The 19872-nt window shown below is 38.9% G+C and overlaps 1 long non-coding RNA gene and 1 other non-coding gene across 2 annotated transcripts; one reads left to right on the top strand and one right to left on the bottom strand.

Annotated features, from left to right (window-relative positions):
• Positions 1 to 1686: 1686 nt before the first annotated feature.
• On the bottom strand, positions 1687 to 18925 carry LOC111186114 (uncharacterized). The gene is made up of 3 exons (XR_002647751.3): positions 16356 to 18925; positions 7876 to 7913; positions 1687 to 2624 (listed from the first exon to the last, which is right to left on the bottom strand). It is a non-coding gene; the product is annotated as an uncharacterized LOC111186114 (long non-coding RNA).
• TRNAK-CUU (transfer RNA lysine (anticodon CUU)) lies at positions 2900 to 2971 on the top strand. The gene has a single exon. It is a non-coding gene; the product is annotated as a tRNA-Lys (tRNA).
• Positions 18926 to 19872: the final 947 nt, after the last annotated feature.

Raw genomic sequence — 19872 nt, 5'->3', positions numbered from 1 at the left:
GCTCTGAGTGCTCCTGACCTCCTGGCATGTCTTGTCGATTAATGCAGTTCATGGATGGATTGCCACTTCAGCTGATGTCTTGAGTTTCTGCAGCTGATAGAGCAGTGGTTCTCAAACTTTAATGGATACAAGATACTCAGCTGTACTATTTGTTTTACTGGTTGCAGACTGTACCCCCAGAGATTCTGAGTCAATAAATCTGGGGTAGGAACCTTTCATTGATCACACACCCTAGATGATTCTGAGGCAGGAGGAGCTCCATGTACCTTGTTTTAAAAATAACAGGCTAGGGCTTCCCTGGTGGTGCAGTGGTTGAGACTGCCTGCTATTGCAGGGGACGCAGGTTTGAGCCCTGGTCTGGGAAGATGCCACATGCCATGGAGCAACTAGGCCCGTGAGCCACAACTACTGAGCCTGCGCGTCTGGAGCCTGTGCTCTGCAGCAAGAGAGGCTACGACAGTGAGAGGCCCACACACCGTGATGAAGAGTGGCCCCTGCTCGCCACAACTGGAGAAAGCCCTCGCACAGAAACGAAGACCCAACACAGCCAAAAATAAATAAATAAATTTATTATAAAAATAACTTGCTATCTTACTATGTTGTAAATATCTGGTTCAGGCTGTGAATCTGACAATGTGATATGGGCTCTAATTGGGGAATAGTGGCACAGATGAGAGACTAATTTTGCTCAGTGAAAAGGAAAGGCAAGAGGAGGGTAAGAGAGACTCTCAAATATTTGACCTCTTATTTAAAAGATGAGAAGAAATTTTACAGCTAGGAAGGGGCAAGAAGAGAAAGAATGAGGAGGGAGGAAAGTGCATACAGAAGAATGACAAGTACGATAGCAAAATACGAGACTATCCTGTGGACTTGTGGTTCCCAAATACAACAGCTGCACCAGAAATCTCCTAAGATATTTATCAAAATGCACATTCCCAGAGCCTCCAACAGACTGACTCAATCGAATCTCTTAGGCAAAGACCTGGGTATCTGGACTTGTAACAAAGGTCACCAGACATTCCGATAAGCAGACAGTATGGGAACTATTGGTAGACCAAGAACTGGTCCAACCTGAGACTCTAGGTCCTTAAGAGGATACAGCATCTGAGAGTTAATGTCAGGAAATATCCAGCCAGAGGATAAAAATATAGCCAAGAAGAAATTCCAAAGCCAGTAATAGGTCAGTCAGAAATTTTCCACAGAGAAAGGGATAGATTACAAAAATGGGAGTTAGGTAAATGAGCTGAACTTCAAAAACCAGAAGATGTAGACAAAGAAGGCAGTTTCTAGAAATAAAGACAAAGTGAGACTGAAAATCACCCTGTGAGAGATCAGGCAGAGGTAGACTTCCTGAACTCTACAAGGTACTGTGCAAGGAGATGGCTTAACAGCAGCCTTAATGTAACTGACCACTTCCACCTGGAGTTGAAAAGACATCCAGTTCAATTAGCTGCTGAAAAGACAAATCTGAGGAAAAATCAGGATTTTCAGAGATTAGAGATTACGGAGTTCCGAGATTATGGTTCAGTAGAAACCTGACTTTTAAAAGACAGAGTGAAGAGACACTGAATCATCAAGAGGAGAAAAGGGTAGTGTGAGCTGTCTCTCTTCATTTTATAAATTACCAGAGCCACAGGATTCAATTCCTAGTTCCCCTTAATCTATGCATATAGAACTGTTCTTTAAACTACCAGTAGGTGGCACTGTGGTTTTGGTTTAAAAAAAAGCGTATTACCAATGATAGTAAATTTAGTACCCTGTTTTAAAAAAAAGAACAAGACAAACTTGTGTTAAGGAAAGACTAAAACCAAATTAAAATACCAGATCAATATCTGAAGGCTTATGTATTGTCCTTACTCAGAATTCTACACACTACGCTAGTTTTAATTTATGACCAATAAATTGCATAATTTAGCCAGAAATGGAACAGATCATCAAATCGACAAACATAAAAATCTGAAGGATGTCAAATATGGTTGTAAGTTAAGAGATGTTTATTTGCAGTAAAGCAGCTAGCAAATTTCCATGTGTATTCTGATTTTTGTGAACTTTAGGTTCTATTGCCTTCATGGGCTCTTTCCTCCAGAAAACATATAAATTATAAAATATTTTATGATTGCTTTGATATAAAGACACATATACTCCAGGCTAGATTAATCACTAAATGTTTTCCTTTTTTTTTTTTTTTTTTTTACTGAACTTAAAACAGAGTTAAAATATTTTTGTGGGCCCCTAACCGTGCCATGGGCCCTATACCCTGTGTCTACTATGTCCAATGAATAAGTCCACCCTGTCTCCTTTAAGTTATCCTAAGAAATGAAACCTAGAGAATAAAACTAGGAGAGAATGAGGGTGAGCATGAACATAGCCTAAGTTGTCCACAGCAAAAGTGAAATGAGCATGAACATAGCCTAAGTTGTCCACAGCAAAAGTGAAATTTCTTTGAAGCTTTGTGCATTAGCTTAAAGTTATATTCAAATATTGCAAGAAGTATGTTTAAAGTTATTTCCCATCAGGGAAAACTAAGGAAAACAAAACTTCTTACCTGAGTCACTGGTCAGTGGATAAGATGCAATTGCAATGAGTTGATTCTTCTCTGAGAGTTGTTACTCAGGAATTCCCTGCTGAGGGAAGCAGAATTAAGTGTACACACAAGACATTGATCAAGGGCAGTTGCAACAGGAAAGTAGAACCAATTTATGAGAAAGAATATTTTCATTCTGAGAGTTCTAGGTTTCTATTTTGTCAAGGGGGGAAGAATGAAAGCAGAAGGGAGCTGCTGTTATTTTTCTCAGGATCTAATTCTGAAAAAGAAAGTATATGAATTTGAGAGTCTACAGTTTTAAGTAAGGGTCTACACAGTATAATAATAGCAACTTTAAATAGAATCCAGGGAATTTCCTGGTGGTCCAGTGGTTAGGACTCGGTGCTCTTACTGCCGAGGGCCCAGGTTCAATCCCTGGTCAGAGAACTAAGATCCTACAAGCCGCACGCAGTGCAGAATGAATAAATAAATAAAATCCAAAATCCAAGAGTCAGAGACCCCGAGAATAGGAGGAGCTGATAACAGAGATTCTTGGGGAAGCAAAGAGAGCCATTCTAGGGCATTCTGAGAGACAATAAAATAAGGTGAAGCAGTGTTGGGTGTCTGGAGCCAGGGATCCCAATCAGGGATCAAGGGTCAGGAGTGTGGAGCAACTCTCCTAGGGCAGTGATAACTTTGAACACCATCCTTGAGGTGGAGATTACTTCAACTGAACCTAACTCTCATGATATTTTGCTAGACTTTGGGTACAAGTATTTGATGGATAATGTTTTAGTTTTTCATTTGTGCTTAATATTTTACATATTAAAATAATAATTCATCAAAAACTTTCCATATTGTCAAACAAAAAAGTCCTTCATTCAGTTTGGAATGACATGATTTGCTTCATTTGAACTCTAATTTTCTTTCAATGTTCACACTTCACAAAGATTATGGGGGAAACACTTATATAATTAATCCTCACCATGACCATTTTCAAATATTTAGAGTTACCAAAAAAGAAAAATCTTAAGAATGGAAATAGTGGATTTCTGGATTTCCTGTTGTAATAAGAAGTTAAAGTCAAATTGGGATGTACTCAAATTCCAAAACAAATACTCAATTATTTATACTTAACTTAAAGACTGTTGGCACTGAAGCACTTGTGTAGGCAAAGACTTCCCAGAACCTGCGGCATTAATGATTCAGAGAAAGAAAAAAAAAAAACTTAAAGAATGATGGTCTTCTATTCAGGAGTAATTCTCAGGGGATTTGAGCCAATGCAAGGTCTCAAAGAGAAGATGGTGAAAGAGTAGCCCGCTGTACTCTCTATTTTTCTCAAAGAGCGTGTACCGTTCCCCCCCTCCCAAGCTTTACCCCATGAGAGGTGGAGAAGGAGGGAAATAATAGTCAGTCTACCAGTTCCTGCTCTTTCAGACACCTGAGGAACAAGGCGACCTAATGACTTTAGCAGCAGTCCTCCAGTTCCAATACACAAGTCTGATCGTTGGATCTGGGGAGATTGGAGTGGCTGCAGGGTTCTTAGGGAGTACTTTGCACATGAAGAACAAGCAATATAGATTGTTTATGCCAAACATTCCTGACCTGTGGCAGTTTCACTCTCACCTGCATAAGTCTAATGTAGATCACATAGCATTAAACATTCATCTACAATTCTAGCCATTAAGCTTGCACTACATCCATCACAGAGTGAATTCTCTGATGACCAGCCATTAAGCGAGGCAGTACAGGGTTTAGGATCAAACCACCTGGGTTCAGACCTTGTCTCTGTTACTTATTAGTTGTACAGCCTTAGGTAAGTGGCTTAGCTTCCTTAAGCCTCCAGTTTATATCTATAAAATGGAGATGACGATAATAATACCTACATCAGAAATATCTAATGAGGATTAAATGAAATAATCCATATCAAAGTTCTTAGCTCACAGCACCTGGCAAGAATAAGAGTTCAAAGTTGGATATTAGCCATACTGCTTGTTATTCCAGGAAACGGCACTTCAGGACACGTCTGTTATAGATGGCTGAGGCCATCTGGATATTACACAGAAAGAGCAGGGACAAAGGAGAGTTCCCCCATGCCCCTGCCAAAAGCAACTTGAAAGTTCAACGTTCAGTGGCAGTGAACAAGATGTAAAGGTCAACAGCCGTTTCCTCTGGAACCTGGCTAGTAATCTGACGTCTGGAAATTGGCTCAATTTGTGGGTAGAAATAAACAAATTTTCTTCCCTGTGACCTTACAAACCAAACTTCATTCTAACCCTCGTTTCTTCCTAATCCCACTTCCCCAAAATTTATAAAATAATTTCCTCACATAAGCCCATGTGGTACTTTTTGGGTATATCCTAAATTGCAAGGTTATGAATCATTGTGTGAATGCTAAATATTTCTATTCCATTATAGGATTTAATAACAATGATAAAGAAATGCTCTATATTAAAAAGAAAATTAACCTCTTGATTTCAAATTCTGGCCTTTTTTTCCTTTCACAGACCACTTCTTATTCCACAGCATGTTACTATACTATTATTTATAAAGCATTCTTAGTCAATATTTATTTGATTCAAAATCATTATAAAGGCTAGAGTTGTTGCGTCCTAATTTCAGTTCTACATGTTTTCCACCATACACAATTTGTTTCAAACAAAATAGAAAGATCCCTACCCCTACAATCACTTTGTTTTTTCTTTTTTACAATAGGTCATTTCATAAGTGTCCTTTAAGGCCTCTCAGAGATGTAGAATCAAGGAGCATAAGAAATGAAGTCTGTTTCACAAGTAGTATCCAGCTCTATTCATTGAGGCTACTTGAAGAATTTTTTTTAAATCCCTTGCCTCAAGCCTGTGCTTCTATCCTTTAATTTATGCTGCACACCACTTAAATTGAAGTTGCCGAAATATCCATTTTCTAAATTATTCATTCTCTCTCACTATTGGTAGCCTCGTCACAGAAATACTGTGAAAGTTTTAGCATAATCAAGCAAACACTTTGATCTATTCCTATTTCAAAAAAAAATATTCATTGAATACTTTCTGTTTCAAGCGTTCTGCTAGGTGTTGCTTATATAGTGATGAATAAAACAATTATAGTCTCACCTTCATGAGGCTTATCATTTAATTGTGAAATCAGACATGAGACAAATAAACACAAAAATAAATATATAATTACAAATTATAGTGAGCCAGAAAGAAAGAAAAGACAGAGGGAACATATGTGATTATAACAAGGGGGCACCCAATTTACGCTGAGGGAGTCAGAGAAGATCTCTCTAAAAACAGAATATGTTATTTGAAAGCTAAAGGATTCACAGAGTTTAGCTAGGAGAAGATTTGGCGGGGGGGCGGCGGAGGGGAGGTCTTCTAAGCAGAACACATGCAAAGGCCCTAGGACAACAAAGAACTTGCCACATTAAGAAACTGAGGAAGTCTAACATGGTGGAGCTTAGTGAGCAATGGGAAAAATTCTATAATATGGACTTGACCTCATATACCTCTTCTGAAATCAATTTTTTTCTTTAATCCGGAATGTCTATTCAAAAAACCATATTGCTAGATAATTTACAGTGTGGTTTCAAATTTCAAATTCTCATCAAAATTATATTACAAATAAACCTGTACTCAAACCTGCCAACTTCCACACTTCCATTCACCACTCCCCTAAGGTCTTTTAAAATTATTTATCGAATGATCTAAAATTAGTGGAGTAGAAACATGAAACAATTTTTGTTTTACTCCTTTTCACCATGCACTATAAAATCTCTCTTTCCTATATTTTAACATCTTAAGCAGATTTCATAGGTTGGTGGTCACATCCAGCTGTTAATGTCTAACCTTACCTAATCCAAAATTTAAAGCGTCAATCTCAGTCCAATTCTGTGTTGGTTCCTTTCCCTCCTGGCACCTGCCATATTTGGCCGGAGTGATTAGGGAAGGAGAAGGATAATTCTGATCATTCATTCATCCTATCCCACGCCTGGGTTCTTTCTTCCTCCAGTGTATTGGTGAGAGCTAGGGCTTCAAAGATTGCCACGGGCTAGATCCTGAAGAATCTTCTTTGTCAAACTAAAGAACTTGGCCTTTATTTTTAAGGAGATACAGAAAACATTAAAGGAGAATTACACAAATAGATTTTCACTTTAGAATGACCCCTTCACCACACTGTAAAGAGTAGATTAGAGGAGACAAACAAGGATTTGGATTACAAAGAGAACACGGGCCTCTTGAAATCTCTGCCAAAGCTCCCTTCATATGTTTCTTCTCACAAACTTGTCTCAAAATGCCATGTGACCTCCACTGGCTTTGAAATACTCCTGAAAAATCCTTCCTCTAAACTTGGGCAAGCCTGACCAACCATTTTTAGAACTTATTAAACCCCACTATGAGGAAAAGGGCATTCTGCTTTATTAATCTTAGCTGAAGGGTAGTAAGATATTCAAATAGAACTCTTTTGTCTTGGAGTTTCACCAGTGGCCCTAAAGTCTAAGCACAATGTCCAAATTAAGAAGCAAGACCTCCGAAGAAATACATCCTAAGGACTGTGAAACTGAGTCTACCAACATTGTTTAATCTCCCACCTCCATTTCTGTAAATATTGAAACTGAAAAAGCCAATAAAGGGAGGGCCTTTGGAAATTGTTCTGGGTGCTACGGAGGGGAGGAGATGGGGAAGGAGGGGAAAAAGTACTTTCCTTCACCTTAATCCAGGTGACAGGAGCTTCTCTGAACCTCTCAAAAAAAACTTGGCCTACAGCCTCTGAAGATTGGGAGACCAGAGACTGGACTCTGCCTCTGTTGCAGGAAGTCCAAAGATGCAAGGCTGTAAATATTATTAGTCTGTAAATAGCAGAGAGAGCTGCGTTAGCAATATTTACAGTTCCAATGACAGTAGGCAAAGGAGTTTGTCTCCTGGGACCCAGATGTGGATCCAGGGTCAGAAAGGCAGCCTGGTGTGTGAGAGGTGAGCCTGGAGAAGCCAAAGGCCCCCAGTAGGGAGACATATTGCTGGAAGCTTATGGCTAAAGGGGGACTCAAAAAGAGCCAGATATGGGAACATTACTTGTTTAAAGGGAACTGCAGTCACAGGTCCTTTAGCAGGAGGGTCCCAGGAAAAAAAGCACCCCAAGAGAATACGAGTCAACAACTGTCTAGCTGTCATCTTTGACACACGTCTTATCTATGTCCCCTGCCCCTAACCCTGGGTATCCTTGTGACTCTCTTTTAACCAGCTGGATGTGGCAGAAATGACATTGCAGGACTTTTGAGGCTAGGTTAGAGAAGGCAATGCCGCTCCCACTTTATTGCCAGATACAACTATATCAGTCAAGTAAAACTTTCTTACCTCTTATATTTCTTCTCCAGAGAAATGGGAAATCATACCTAGGAGTGGAAGAGGAAGTAGAATTACAAAATTTTAAAGAGGTAGAGCATGCTTCCCCCGTTCCTGGTCAGGCCTAAGCTGGGGGACAGGAGAACCCTAAGTTAGATAAGAATCCTAAATTTTGATACTATACTTGACAACAGTTTTTATTTGCTAAAATGAGACTTTCTTGTGATTGAAGGAACCAGAAAGCCCTTCTACCTACCAAATATTTCATCCAGGGCAGGAAAGAGTAAGTCCAAAAGCAGATTTGAAAGGAAAGAATAAAAATAATTCACACACTACTGAGTCCAGTTTATTTGATAAAATGTGTACACGATTTATGATATGTTTTGAAGCAGACGTAAAACAAGAGCTATGGAGTCAACAGAGAGCTGGAATTACACAGAAAGCAAAGGCCATAGGGTGACTATATCAAGGCCAGCTAAAATCCCTGGCCTGCTCAGGGTTAGGACTTTTTATGAAATAAATAAATTAGCTAGTGTAATTGTTTGGACAAGTCATAAAAACAGAAGAAAGCAAAACTGGGTTATACTTGCTCTTCTTTATTTCATACTTTTCTGTTAAAACTTTTTGGGTTTGTTTTTTTTTTTGGAGGGGGGTAGGTAATTCCTGGAAGCCCAGTGGATGTTGAGTAATATGGGATTAATTCTAAAAGCATAAATTATTCTATGTTGTGGGAAGACACACATGACCAGTAGATGAAGTGGCATTTCTGCATGCAATCTGTTTTCTATTTCTTTCCAAAAGCAAGACAAAAACTTGTTTTTCCCTTATGCGGTCTTTTACAATATGTCCTATAATTTAAATTTCCTCTAAAGAGATATGTGTTCCTTCTTTCTTTTAATGATCAGAAATTTTCATGTCAAGAAAGATATAGTGCCTATATCCCCTCCTCAAAATCTGGGTGGGCATGTGACCCATTTTTAACCAATAGAATGTGGCAGAAGTGACACTGCATGACTCCCAAGACTAGGTCAGAAAAGGCAATACAGCCCCCACTTTGTTTGCTGAGATAATGACTTTGGGACCCCTGATGCTACAGAAAGGGGATTACCCTGCGACTGCCATACTTTGAGGAAGCCAAGGCAACAAGAAGAGTCCAAGTGGAGGTGGTCCACTTGACACCCCTGTTGATGTCACAACTGACAAATAATGTCAACCACCAGGGAACTGAGAGAAGACACCCAAGTGACTCCAGCCCCCACCCCTTGAGCCATCTCTAGCTACCAAGTCTTCTCAACCGAGGCCCCAAAGTATGAGCCTCTGCTTTCAAGCCATTGAACTATGCCTCATCCACATTTCTGAACCTCAGAATCTGTGAGCATAATAAAATGTTTATTTTAAGCTGCTAATTTGGGAGTAATATGTTACACAGCAGTAGTAAGTACAACAATAGAAATTTTGCAAAATATTGACTGACCTGGGCAATTTCTAGAATTCACAAGCTCCACCAGTTGCTTTATCCTATAGTTCCAACTTTCCCTTATACATCTGTCATGCATTGAGTTCTGTCCCCCAAAATTTCATATGAAGTCCCAGCCCCAGTACATCACCTTACAGAGGATGGTCCTTTACAAATTCTCAGACAGCTGTCTGTCTCCCCTGAGTATACTCTTCAACAAAAGAAGCTTCCCCAGGCTCATGCAGACATTCCTTATATGATATGATTCCTTGTCCCTTCACCACCATGATTATTCTCCTCTGAATTTACGTCCATTTATGCCAAAACAAGAAATAAATTTCCTATAATAAAAACTGTACAGTTGGGCTTCCCTGGTGGTGCAGTGGTTGAGAGTCCGCCTGCCGACGCAGGGGACACAGGTTCGTGCCCCGGTCCAGGAGGATCCCACATGCCGCGGAGCGGCTGGGCCCGTGAGCCATGGCCGCTGAGCCTGCGTGTCCGGAGCCTGTGCTCCGCAACGGGAGAGGCCACAGCAGTGAGAGGCCCGCGTACCACAAAAAAAAAAACCAAAAAACTGTACATTAAAACCACAGACTACCTCACAAAGCAGTGAGTTTACTGTCATTGAAAGAAGAGCTTTGAAGACCCACAGGTGCTGTAGAGCAATTACTAAATCAGAGAACATATTAGACTCTGTCCTCAAGGATACCTTTTGATTTTATGATTTAATAACGTATTAGACACCTGAGATTCCGTTTATATTCTCTCGTGAGCTGAGTAATAAATGAAGTACAAAAGGGGCACACAATTAAAAATTCTGATGATAGTATATTTTAGTAAGGCTTCACAAAAGAGGAAAACTGCAGAAATAGAAATGAGGACATTCTGAACGATAAGCAGCAAGCTAGTTATTTATCATAGCATCTCATTTACCTTCCCTTTGGATAAGCTAGGTCTTTAATCCTACCACCAATGCTCATGAGAACATTTTTACAAAAGCAGGTTTATGGAATTAGATCTAATTGCTTGATTCTTTTTATTGATGTTGAAATCAGAAAGCTCAGAGGAAGATTTCTCTCACACGGTTAGCCCCGTGGCATTTTCATACAAACCTATCTATAGATCAATCTCTAAAATATGGTACCTTTTAGTAAAACATATTTGAATAAAGCCTTTACCTTTGAACAAAAAATGAAAAGGCTGAAAGGAAGTTATTGTGTGCCTGACCCAATGCACAACTAGGCTGTGAATGGTTCTAAGCCGTCCAGCTTCCTGCATTCCTTAACAATGCTGCTGAGCAAGAGAACTTGTCTACAGATAGAGAATTCCTAAGATTCTGTGTGCCTACGTTGAAACTCCTATTCTGCTCATAAAGCTAAATGAGCTTCAACTGTGACACTTGCTATAAAATAGCAAATACAGAATATCATACCCTCAGGATACCAATATTTCTGTCATGATCCCATCTTTGCTCTGGAGATAGGGGCCTTTTCCAGTTCACAAGCTCTTCACTCCTTGAAAATACTCCAGAAAAGAGCAGGGTAGGGGTCAGGGGAAAGAGTTGCCTAAGGAGAGTGAAGGGGCCTTGTACCTTTGTATGATTTCTCAAAAAAGTGGCTTCATTCCTTAGCCCAAAATAAATTTAAATTTAACGTCAAAGATTTAAACAAAACAAAACAGAAACCACAAAATATCCAGGAAAAAAAAATGAGGGATTCTTTTTTAATCTTGAAATATGACCCTTATAAACATAACCCCAAACACAAAATCCATAAAAGTAAACTGTTTAACATCATAAATTTCTAAACTCTCTGAATGACAATAAATAATCAAACAAAACCAAACCACTGGCAACAGTTTCTATATGAATAGAAACTAATATAAACAAACAAAAAATGCTTAATTTCATTCATAATTTTTTAAATGGAACTCAAAGTGAGGAAATTGCATATTTTACCTATCAGATTAGTATTCATTTTAAAATTAAAAGCCAGTGTTGTCATGAGTGGAAACAAATAGGCCTTTTCATACACTGTTAATGAAGCAGTAAATTGTTGCAAAAATTTCGAAGGGCAATTTGGCAATATCTATCTCTGATGGTTTTCATCAGTTTTGGAAAATATTGGCCATTATCTATTTGAATATTGCTTCTGTCCCATTATCAATCTTCTTTTAATACTCCTATTATATATATGCTACCTAAAATAATCTTGAAGAACAGAGCTGAACAACTTACACAACCACAGATCAAAAACTATTATAAAACTATAGTAATTAAGACTGTGATAATAATGCAAGTATAGACAAACCAACTACGGTAGGCAGAATTCTAAAGATACCAACTTCCACTTCAAGATCACTATTCACTGTTATTTAACCAAACCTAATCAAAATACTGCTGTGAAGGAACTTTGCAATATTATTATGGTTACTAACCACCTGACTTTAAAATGGAGAGATTATCCTGGATTCTCCAGGTGGGCCCAATATAATCACATGAACCCACAAAAGCAAAAGAGGATGGCAGAAGAGCCAGTCAGAGTTGCAGCAGAAAGGGTAGTAAGAGAGATTCTAAGTGTGAGAGGAACTTGACTTGCTGTTTCTGGAGGGCCACACAGAAAGCATGAAAAGGAATGCACAGCCTTGAGAAGCAAAAACTAAACCCCAGCTGACAACCAACAAGGAATTGGGGAACTCAGTCCTACAACCACAAGGAATTTAATTCCACCAACAACCTGAATGACCTAAGAAGCAGATTCACCTCCAGAGCTTCCAGATAAGAGGCCAGCCCTGCCAACACCTTGATTTCAGCCTTGTTAGACTTTAAACAGAGGACCCAGAAGAGCCACACTGTACCTAGGCTTCTGACTCACAGAGCTGTGAAACTTAAAATAGGTGCTGTTTTGAGCCACTAAATTCATGGTAATTTTCAATGACAATGTAATATATTCTCAACATGGAATACTATACAAAAAATGAGAATGAATGATCTACTACTATATCTAATGATACAGATGAATCTCAAGAGCAATGAGTGAAAGAAGCCAAATACAAAAACAGTGTATAATGTATGATTCTCTTAAGAAAAATATAAAAGCTGATAAAACTAATGTATGATGTTTAGAAGGACAATAGTCACCTGTGGGAAGATGGTGAGGGTTTGGTTAGTGACTTTGGAACACAAGGAGAGCTTCTGCAATACCAGTGATATTCTGTGTCTTGATCTGGGTTTCATGACACAGAAGTGTTCAGTTTGTGAAAATTCATCGAGTTTTACAATTACAATATGATCACTTTTCTGTATGTTTATCATACATCCATAAAATATTTAAACAATAGTGGAAGCTAATGTTTGCAGTCCAATTGGACATTCTCAGTAACTTTACATCATAAAAATATTTTATATATGCAAAAAAGTGGTAGAGTCATGAGTAATTTATATTTTTTAAATTAAAATTGTTTAAAATTAAAATATACAAAAATAGGCACTGTACTTTTTCTTAACAGTCTTTTTACATAATGCATCACGTTTGTTTTTGTACTCTTATCTCATTTCTTTTATAAACTGTAGTGTACTAACTAAAACATTAGTCACACCTTTAGAGCACTCAAGCTAGGTTCATCATCATGGTTTTATAAGAATATGAGAAAACTGGAGATGATTTAAGTAATGAATCATAATTTATTCTTGAAAACCTGCCAAATGTTTTAGATCTTGGTTCCTATCTTCCCTTTCAGGTTGTAGTCCCTAATATCTACAAATAATCTACAACTGCTTTTTATTTGCTTTAGTTCTAGCTTTTTATATTCCTTTCCCACACTCCATCTGATTGACTGTATTTGTTACATCTTCAATCTCCCTGATACAATTCACACCACTGGGCTGGACTGTTTTCTGCATCAATGCCTCTGGATGCCTTCTATCTGATTGCAGGCCAGACTTTCCACAACATACCCTGAAGGATCGTCATCAACTCAATATTTTCCTCATCCCCATATGCAAGTCCTGACCCTTCTCTATCTCCTAGGTTCTGCCCTTTCATGAGATAAGATTCATCTGAAGAAGACTTTTGATAAATGAGCACACTATAAAATGAGAGCCCAGATCAAGATACAGAATATTACCAGCATGTCTGATAGGACAGTTCACTAAAAGTTTGGATGAGAATCTATTAAAATCATTTATTCATTTAATCAGTATTTATAGTACATCTACAGTTCCAGTCAGGCTTCCAGGTGCTGATACTACCATAGAAAATCATGAGGCCCAATTTTTGGTCCTAGCTCTGCCACTTTCTAGCTATCTGATCTTAAATGCATTATTTAACGTTTCTGAGCCTTAATTTCTTTACATCTAAAAATGTGTTAAAACATTTCTAAGATTCCATGACTATCTAAGGAAAATCAGATAAGGCTTACTTAGAAAATACGGGTTGGTTTGGGGGTGGGGAGAGGCGTGGGGCAAAGACTTCCAGTTAAGCAGAGTTAATTGACCATGTTTTTTTTAAAATTTTATTCTCTTTTCATAACCCCCACAAAAAAAAAGAAGAATTAAAAGGAGATAAACTATGAGAAAAAAAAGAATGGACGACAGCAGACAGAAAATATTTTAACAAATTTAGTGGAAAAGAAGATGGAGAAGGGATAAGTAACTTAGCAGTGTGACCTAAGTGTCTGCAGAGGGGTATACCAGTAAACCAGTCAGTTTGTAGGCTAGAGGCTCAGGGCTAAGACAGTCCAATTCACATGGAAAAGGGTGGGGGTGGGGGAGTGGGAGTGGGGGGAGGGGGGTGTCAAGCTGAAGCCACAGCCCAGCTGAAGGTCTGTATGTTTGTACATTAAGCAGTTGGCAGTCTAGATCTCCTTCCCACCTCACCCATCAAGGACTAGAAATGGACTCAGAGAAGCACTGGACTCTCATGAAACCAGAGAACAGTGTGGCGGGTGGAAGGCTGAAAACAGAGGAGAGGATTAAGAGAAAATCTGAATACCAGAAGCGGAGACTTTTTTCTATCCTACTCTCTACACTACTTTTTTCCACCCTATTTTCAACAGCAGCTGGACATGCAATCCAACTCCCTCACATTTACCCCTCCTCCCCAGTTCATGCTGCATTTAAATATATTCAAAACGTTGTTGCCGGGCATGTGACAGAGATGTAATATTTGGAAAAATTAGCAAGGAAATCTGACAAATGAAAAGATGAGAGAATTATTAACTGCAGGGAAAAGTATTATATGAAAAAGAGGAGTGATGTCATATACAATGTGGCTTACATTTGCACAGTCATAATAATGTAAACACTGAGTTGATTTAACCTAAATTTATTGTGTTACTACATCGAGCAATGTAGTAGAAGGGAAGGAGAGTGGTGGGACTTGGGAGTGTGCTAGGTATGATCGTTTGATCTTCAACATACATTCTCACCCTTTCAATGTACCCCCTTAATCACAGAGGCTAGGAAGATAAAAATGACCACATTTCCCAATTGGTCTTGACGCTACAGTTCTGCATATAATTTAAGCTCTGTCATAAGATGCACTTGCTTGAGATTTGGAAGGCAGAAGTGAGGCAAAGCCCATTTCCTTGTAGCTGTGGTTACTGGTAAACAAGGTTGGACAGATAAGAATGTTTGCCGCGGGCAGACTTCACATTCCAATGTCTATTCAGGACTTAATGGGTGTGCCATGCACTCTGCAAGGTACACCATTGAACCCAACAGTCCTGTGTGGTCTTTGCCTCCACTCAGTTGTTGCCTGCCCACCCCCATAACAATTTGGTAATCACCTAATTCCCTGCTCTGAATCCCTAGCCCAAACCAAACACTGAGAAAACTTAAGTCCTAAATGACAAATTGAGAAATAGCAGTATGAGCACATTATTGAGAAATCTAGAATTTCTTTTTTTTAATTGATTTACTTATTTGTTTTTGGCTGCATTGGGTCTTCGTTGCTATGCGTGGGCTTTCTCTAGTTGCAGCGAACGGGGGCTACTCTTCATTGGGGTGTGTGGGCTTCTCATTGACGTGGCTTCTCTTGTTGCGGAGCACAGTCTCTAGGCGCCCGGGCTTCAGTAGTTGTGGTTCATGGGCTCTAGAGCACAGGCTCAGTAGTTGTGGCGCACGGGCTTAGTTGTTCCGAGGCATGTGGGATCTTCCCTTACCAGGGTTCGAACCCATGTCCCCTGCGTTGGCAGGCAGATTCTTAACCACTGCACCACCACGGAAGTCCTGAGAAATCTAGAATTTCTTACTGGGGAAATCAGTTAGCAGAGTGAGAGTGAGTAGAGTAGCATTGGAGAGCAGACCTGGGGATACACAGAAGTGAATATAATTTATAGATTATACTGCAGGTATCCTAAAAGCATAAACTATGTCTGGCTTCATTCCCCTAATATTGTTGCAAGGTTAAAGGTAATACTGAAACAGGAGGGAAGGAGGCAGGGCACAGCCTTTGAAAGAATGACATAGCCCGAGGACATGACATAAACTGATTAGAGCCAAATGGATCCAAGATGGCAGACGAGTCAACTTCCACTAGACCTTGAGCCTCAGTATACATTCACTGTGACACATCATCAACTAAATGACACACCCACAGGAGCCATGACAGTTCCAAGGTCAACCATAAGGATCAAAAAGTGGGCAGTGGCCCAATTCCTGGAAATCCCCACCCCTTCCTGAAATAGTTGGAATACTCCTCCCACTCATTAGCCTATGAAATTACCCACCCCTATAAAAACTGACAACCCCATATCCTGGTGCCTTTCTCACCTTCTGAGATGGCCCACACTCTGTCAGTGCAGTGTGCTTCTCTCTAAATAAATCCACTTCTTACCTACCACTTTATCTCTCACTGAATTCTTTCTGCGATGTGACATCAAGAACCTGAGCTTCATTAAATCCTGAAACCAGGTGTGTGATCTCACTTGGAAGACTGTGGGTTTTGGCCGGGTTCCAGTCCCAGTACATGGGTTCAAGTCCCAATCTGAGGGTGCATGGTTTCAATATTACTATAGGGCAGTTTTAAACACCTACACAGATGCCAATTCTCTTCTCCAAAAATTTTTCTTGTGTCAGGTTTATAGTATTCATACAGCCAAAGGAGGAGGTACGTCCAAGTATTTCACAATATATACGTCTCACCATACATCTCTTCATTGTCCTCTGAAAACAAAAGAAATAGTATGTGTTAATACAAACAAAATGTTTTGATGCTTTCTTTTTACCCCATTAACAAGGAGTTTTACTCTCTCCCAAATCTCTAAGAATTTTCAGGAAGCTTAAGGTCCTATGATCATTTCTGGTTCTGCATCTACTGAATTACCACTTTGCATTTGCTAATTCTTCAGCCCAAATGGGTTCACACAGGGAACTCACCTTCTGTTTTTGCTTTCTCTGTCTCATCCCTTCAACCACCCAAAACAAACATTTATGTACACACTTTCACACATGCTTTTGAGAAGAGCTGACTTTGTCAAGTTCTGGGGAATATAGAGGGAATTTACCCTGGAGAAATATAAACATCTGAAAAATAAAGTTTTAAATTCTTGTTCCTAAAAAGCCCTGTGATCATTTCTAAAACTGCCTCCTGCTTTTAGCTCTTCTCTTCCTGGTACCAACCCACATAGGAAAAAAAAAATTCATATTTTCTTATGTGGAAAAACTGAAGTCACTCCAACTCTCTATTTCAAACTCATCTCAGGGCCTCCCATTACACAGCCCAGGAGTCAGTAGAAACTTAGAAATTACCGCTGTCCGTTCAGCCACAGCACATTTTCAGAACAGAGCCAAAGCTTTTCCCTATTTTTGTCCCAAGGTAAGGTGTAGAAGGTTTTTAATTCAAATGGTGCAAAGGATGACTTTCTGATTATCAGGACAGTAAAATAACAAGAGGAATGCCAAAAGGAAATCATAATGTACCATACTTGAAAATACTATAAAAAAGATAAATAGTAATCTCTCCTGGATGGTTTATGTCAGGTTTTGACGGTCTTTTTGCCATTGGGTGGTAAATCTTCATTCACTGCCTCCTTCAGGAGCCCACAGAATAAGATTAGGTAAAGAAAGCCCAAGTTATCCTTGAAAATAAATCCCTTCCTCTGTGTCTGTGTGTGAGTGTTTTTATTTAATCATGTCTTCATATCGTTAACATTTTTTCTGCATGGCAAACATGTCATAGGCACTATCTCTCAGTTTTCTTATTTTGATTTCTGCATAAGTAGTCATTGGATTATAACGTAACTCAAAAGTATTTTCATTCAGGAAGCCAGTTTCTGAAACTGCAAAGTGGTAAATATTTTATTCTTTAGACAAGTACACTTATTGAATGTTTCTAGACCCACTTTCCTCATTAAAGATTGAAAGAATCTGAAGACTGAAAGGTTAAATACCTTGAATACTTATTTATTACTTTCATTTATTAATGAGAAATATATAAGTGAACTTGTGATTTTCAGGCTTTTAAAACACCTTGAGTCATAATTAACATATTCTAAAATTTGCCCATTGTAAGTATACAATGATTATTAGTAAATTTATAGACCTGTACAATCACCATCAAAATCTAATTTAAAAACATTTCCATCACCCCCCAAAATTCCCTGGTGCCTCTTTGCAGTCACTCCCATTCCTACTCTCAGGCCTAGGCAATAACTGATTTATTTTTTGTCTCTGTAAATTTATCATTTCTTAAGATTTCTTATAAATAAAAGGATGCAATATGTAGTCTTTTGTGTTTGGCTTCTTTCACTTAACATAGTGTTTTAAGGTTCACCCATATTGTGGCATGTATCAGTAACTATTCCCATTTATTACTGAATGTACAGGTAGATATACCACATTTTGTTTATCCATTCATCACTTAATGGACTTCTGGGTTGTTTCCACTTTTTTGGCTAATATAAATAACGCTGCCATGAACAGTCATGTGCAAATTTTTGTGTGAACACATTTCCAGTTCTCTAACAGCTGGGTCATATGGTAATTCTATGTTTAACTTTTTGAAGAACCACCAAACTGTTTCCAAAGTAGCTGCACTATTTTTGCATTCCTACCAGCAACACATAAGAATTCCAATTTTTACACATCCTCACAAAAACTTGATATTGTTAATCTTTTTTATTATAGCTATTTTAGTGGGTAAGTAGTAATATCTCATTGCGGTCTTATGTTGCGTCTTCCTAATGACTAATAATGTTGAGCATCTCTTCATGAGCTTATTAGACATTTATATATCTTCTTTGTGAAATGTCTAGTCATATCTTTTCCCCATTTTTAAGTTGGGTGGTTTGTCTTCTGAGTAGTTGTGTTCTTTATATAGTCCAGATGCAAATACTTTACCAGATGTATTATTTGCAAATACGTTCCCCCAATCTGTGGCTTGTCTTTTTAAGACTTTCAGGTTTTGAAATGGGGGAAAAAAATGTAATGGACTCAATATTATATAAGAAAGATACTTAATCTCCTAATAATTTTATTCTTTTAAATCCTCAAATGCAAATTTTAGAGCTTCTGGGTAATAATGCAGACCAAATTTGCTAACTGGAATTAAAGTCTACCCCCTAGAGGATGAACTGTAACACAAGAAAAACCTTTTATAATATGTTTTGATATAAGACTAGTAGCATACTAGCCTCAACTGGCTAACTGTCTTGTGGAGGGTAGGGGCAGGGGGGATTGGGGGGGACGGGGGGGCGGGGACGGGGGGGCTGGGTGGGCAGAAGGAGATCCTAAGTTGTATCATTGCCAATTTCCATGGTGTAAATACTTCCCCTTGGACCTTTCAAAGTACTAATGGTTTAACAACCAGCTCACAAATTCCTGAATATTCAGCTATTGACTCTAGAGAGCCAGAAAGAGCTAGCTCTAGCACACTACTGAAAATCCATGATTAGACTGACAATAAGAAGTCTTGAAGAGAAATCCCTTTAAAATTTAAAACAAACAAACAACAACAACAAAAAAAACTACTGCTCTGAAGGAATTTACAGATTACCAATAAAGAAGTCACTGATCCTTTACATAAGAATGAAAGGAAGATGAGTTTTTAAAAATCTAGGTCTACAGATTATAAAAATATATTTTATGGCTTCCCTGGTGGCGCAGTGGTTGGGAATCCGCCTGCCGATGCAGGGGACACGGGTTCATGCCCCGGTCCGGGAGGATCCCACATGCCGCAGAGCAGCTGGGCCCATGAGCCATGGCCGCTGAGCCTGCAAAAGTTCTACAAAGGATGAAAATGAATATAGAAATATTCTCTAAAGCAGAAAATGGAGAACATTTTATAACAATGGTATCACTCCATTAATCAGGCAAACTGACTGGAGCAAACTATGGTAGCTATGGGGAATTCATTCCATATGGTTTGGGTAGTGCTGACCTTTCCCATCTTTCTACAGCTGCAAACACACAACCCTGGCCCTCCAACTGGAATATTTCACCCCCTTATCCTCTGAGATTAGTTCAGAAAAGGCAAATGAACCAATCCAGAGACCTACCTAGAACTTTCACTGGAAGGAGGTGTACAGGTATGCCCTGCTTTTGGAAGGTTTGC

The sequence above is a fragment of the Delphinapterus leucas genome, chromosome 5 (genome assembly GCF_059928025.1).
Source record: "Delphinapterus leucas isolate spDelLeu-1000000601 "Yukka" chromosome 5, BTC_Dleu_Yukka2, whole genome shotgun sequence".
Lineage (NCBI taxonomy): Eukaryota > Metazoa > Chordata > Mammalia > Artiodactyla > Monodontidae > Delphinapterus > Delphinapterus leucas.
Note: the sequence above shows the minus strand (reverse complement) of the source record. Positions and strands in the feature narration are given on the sequence as shown.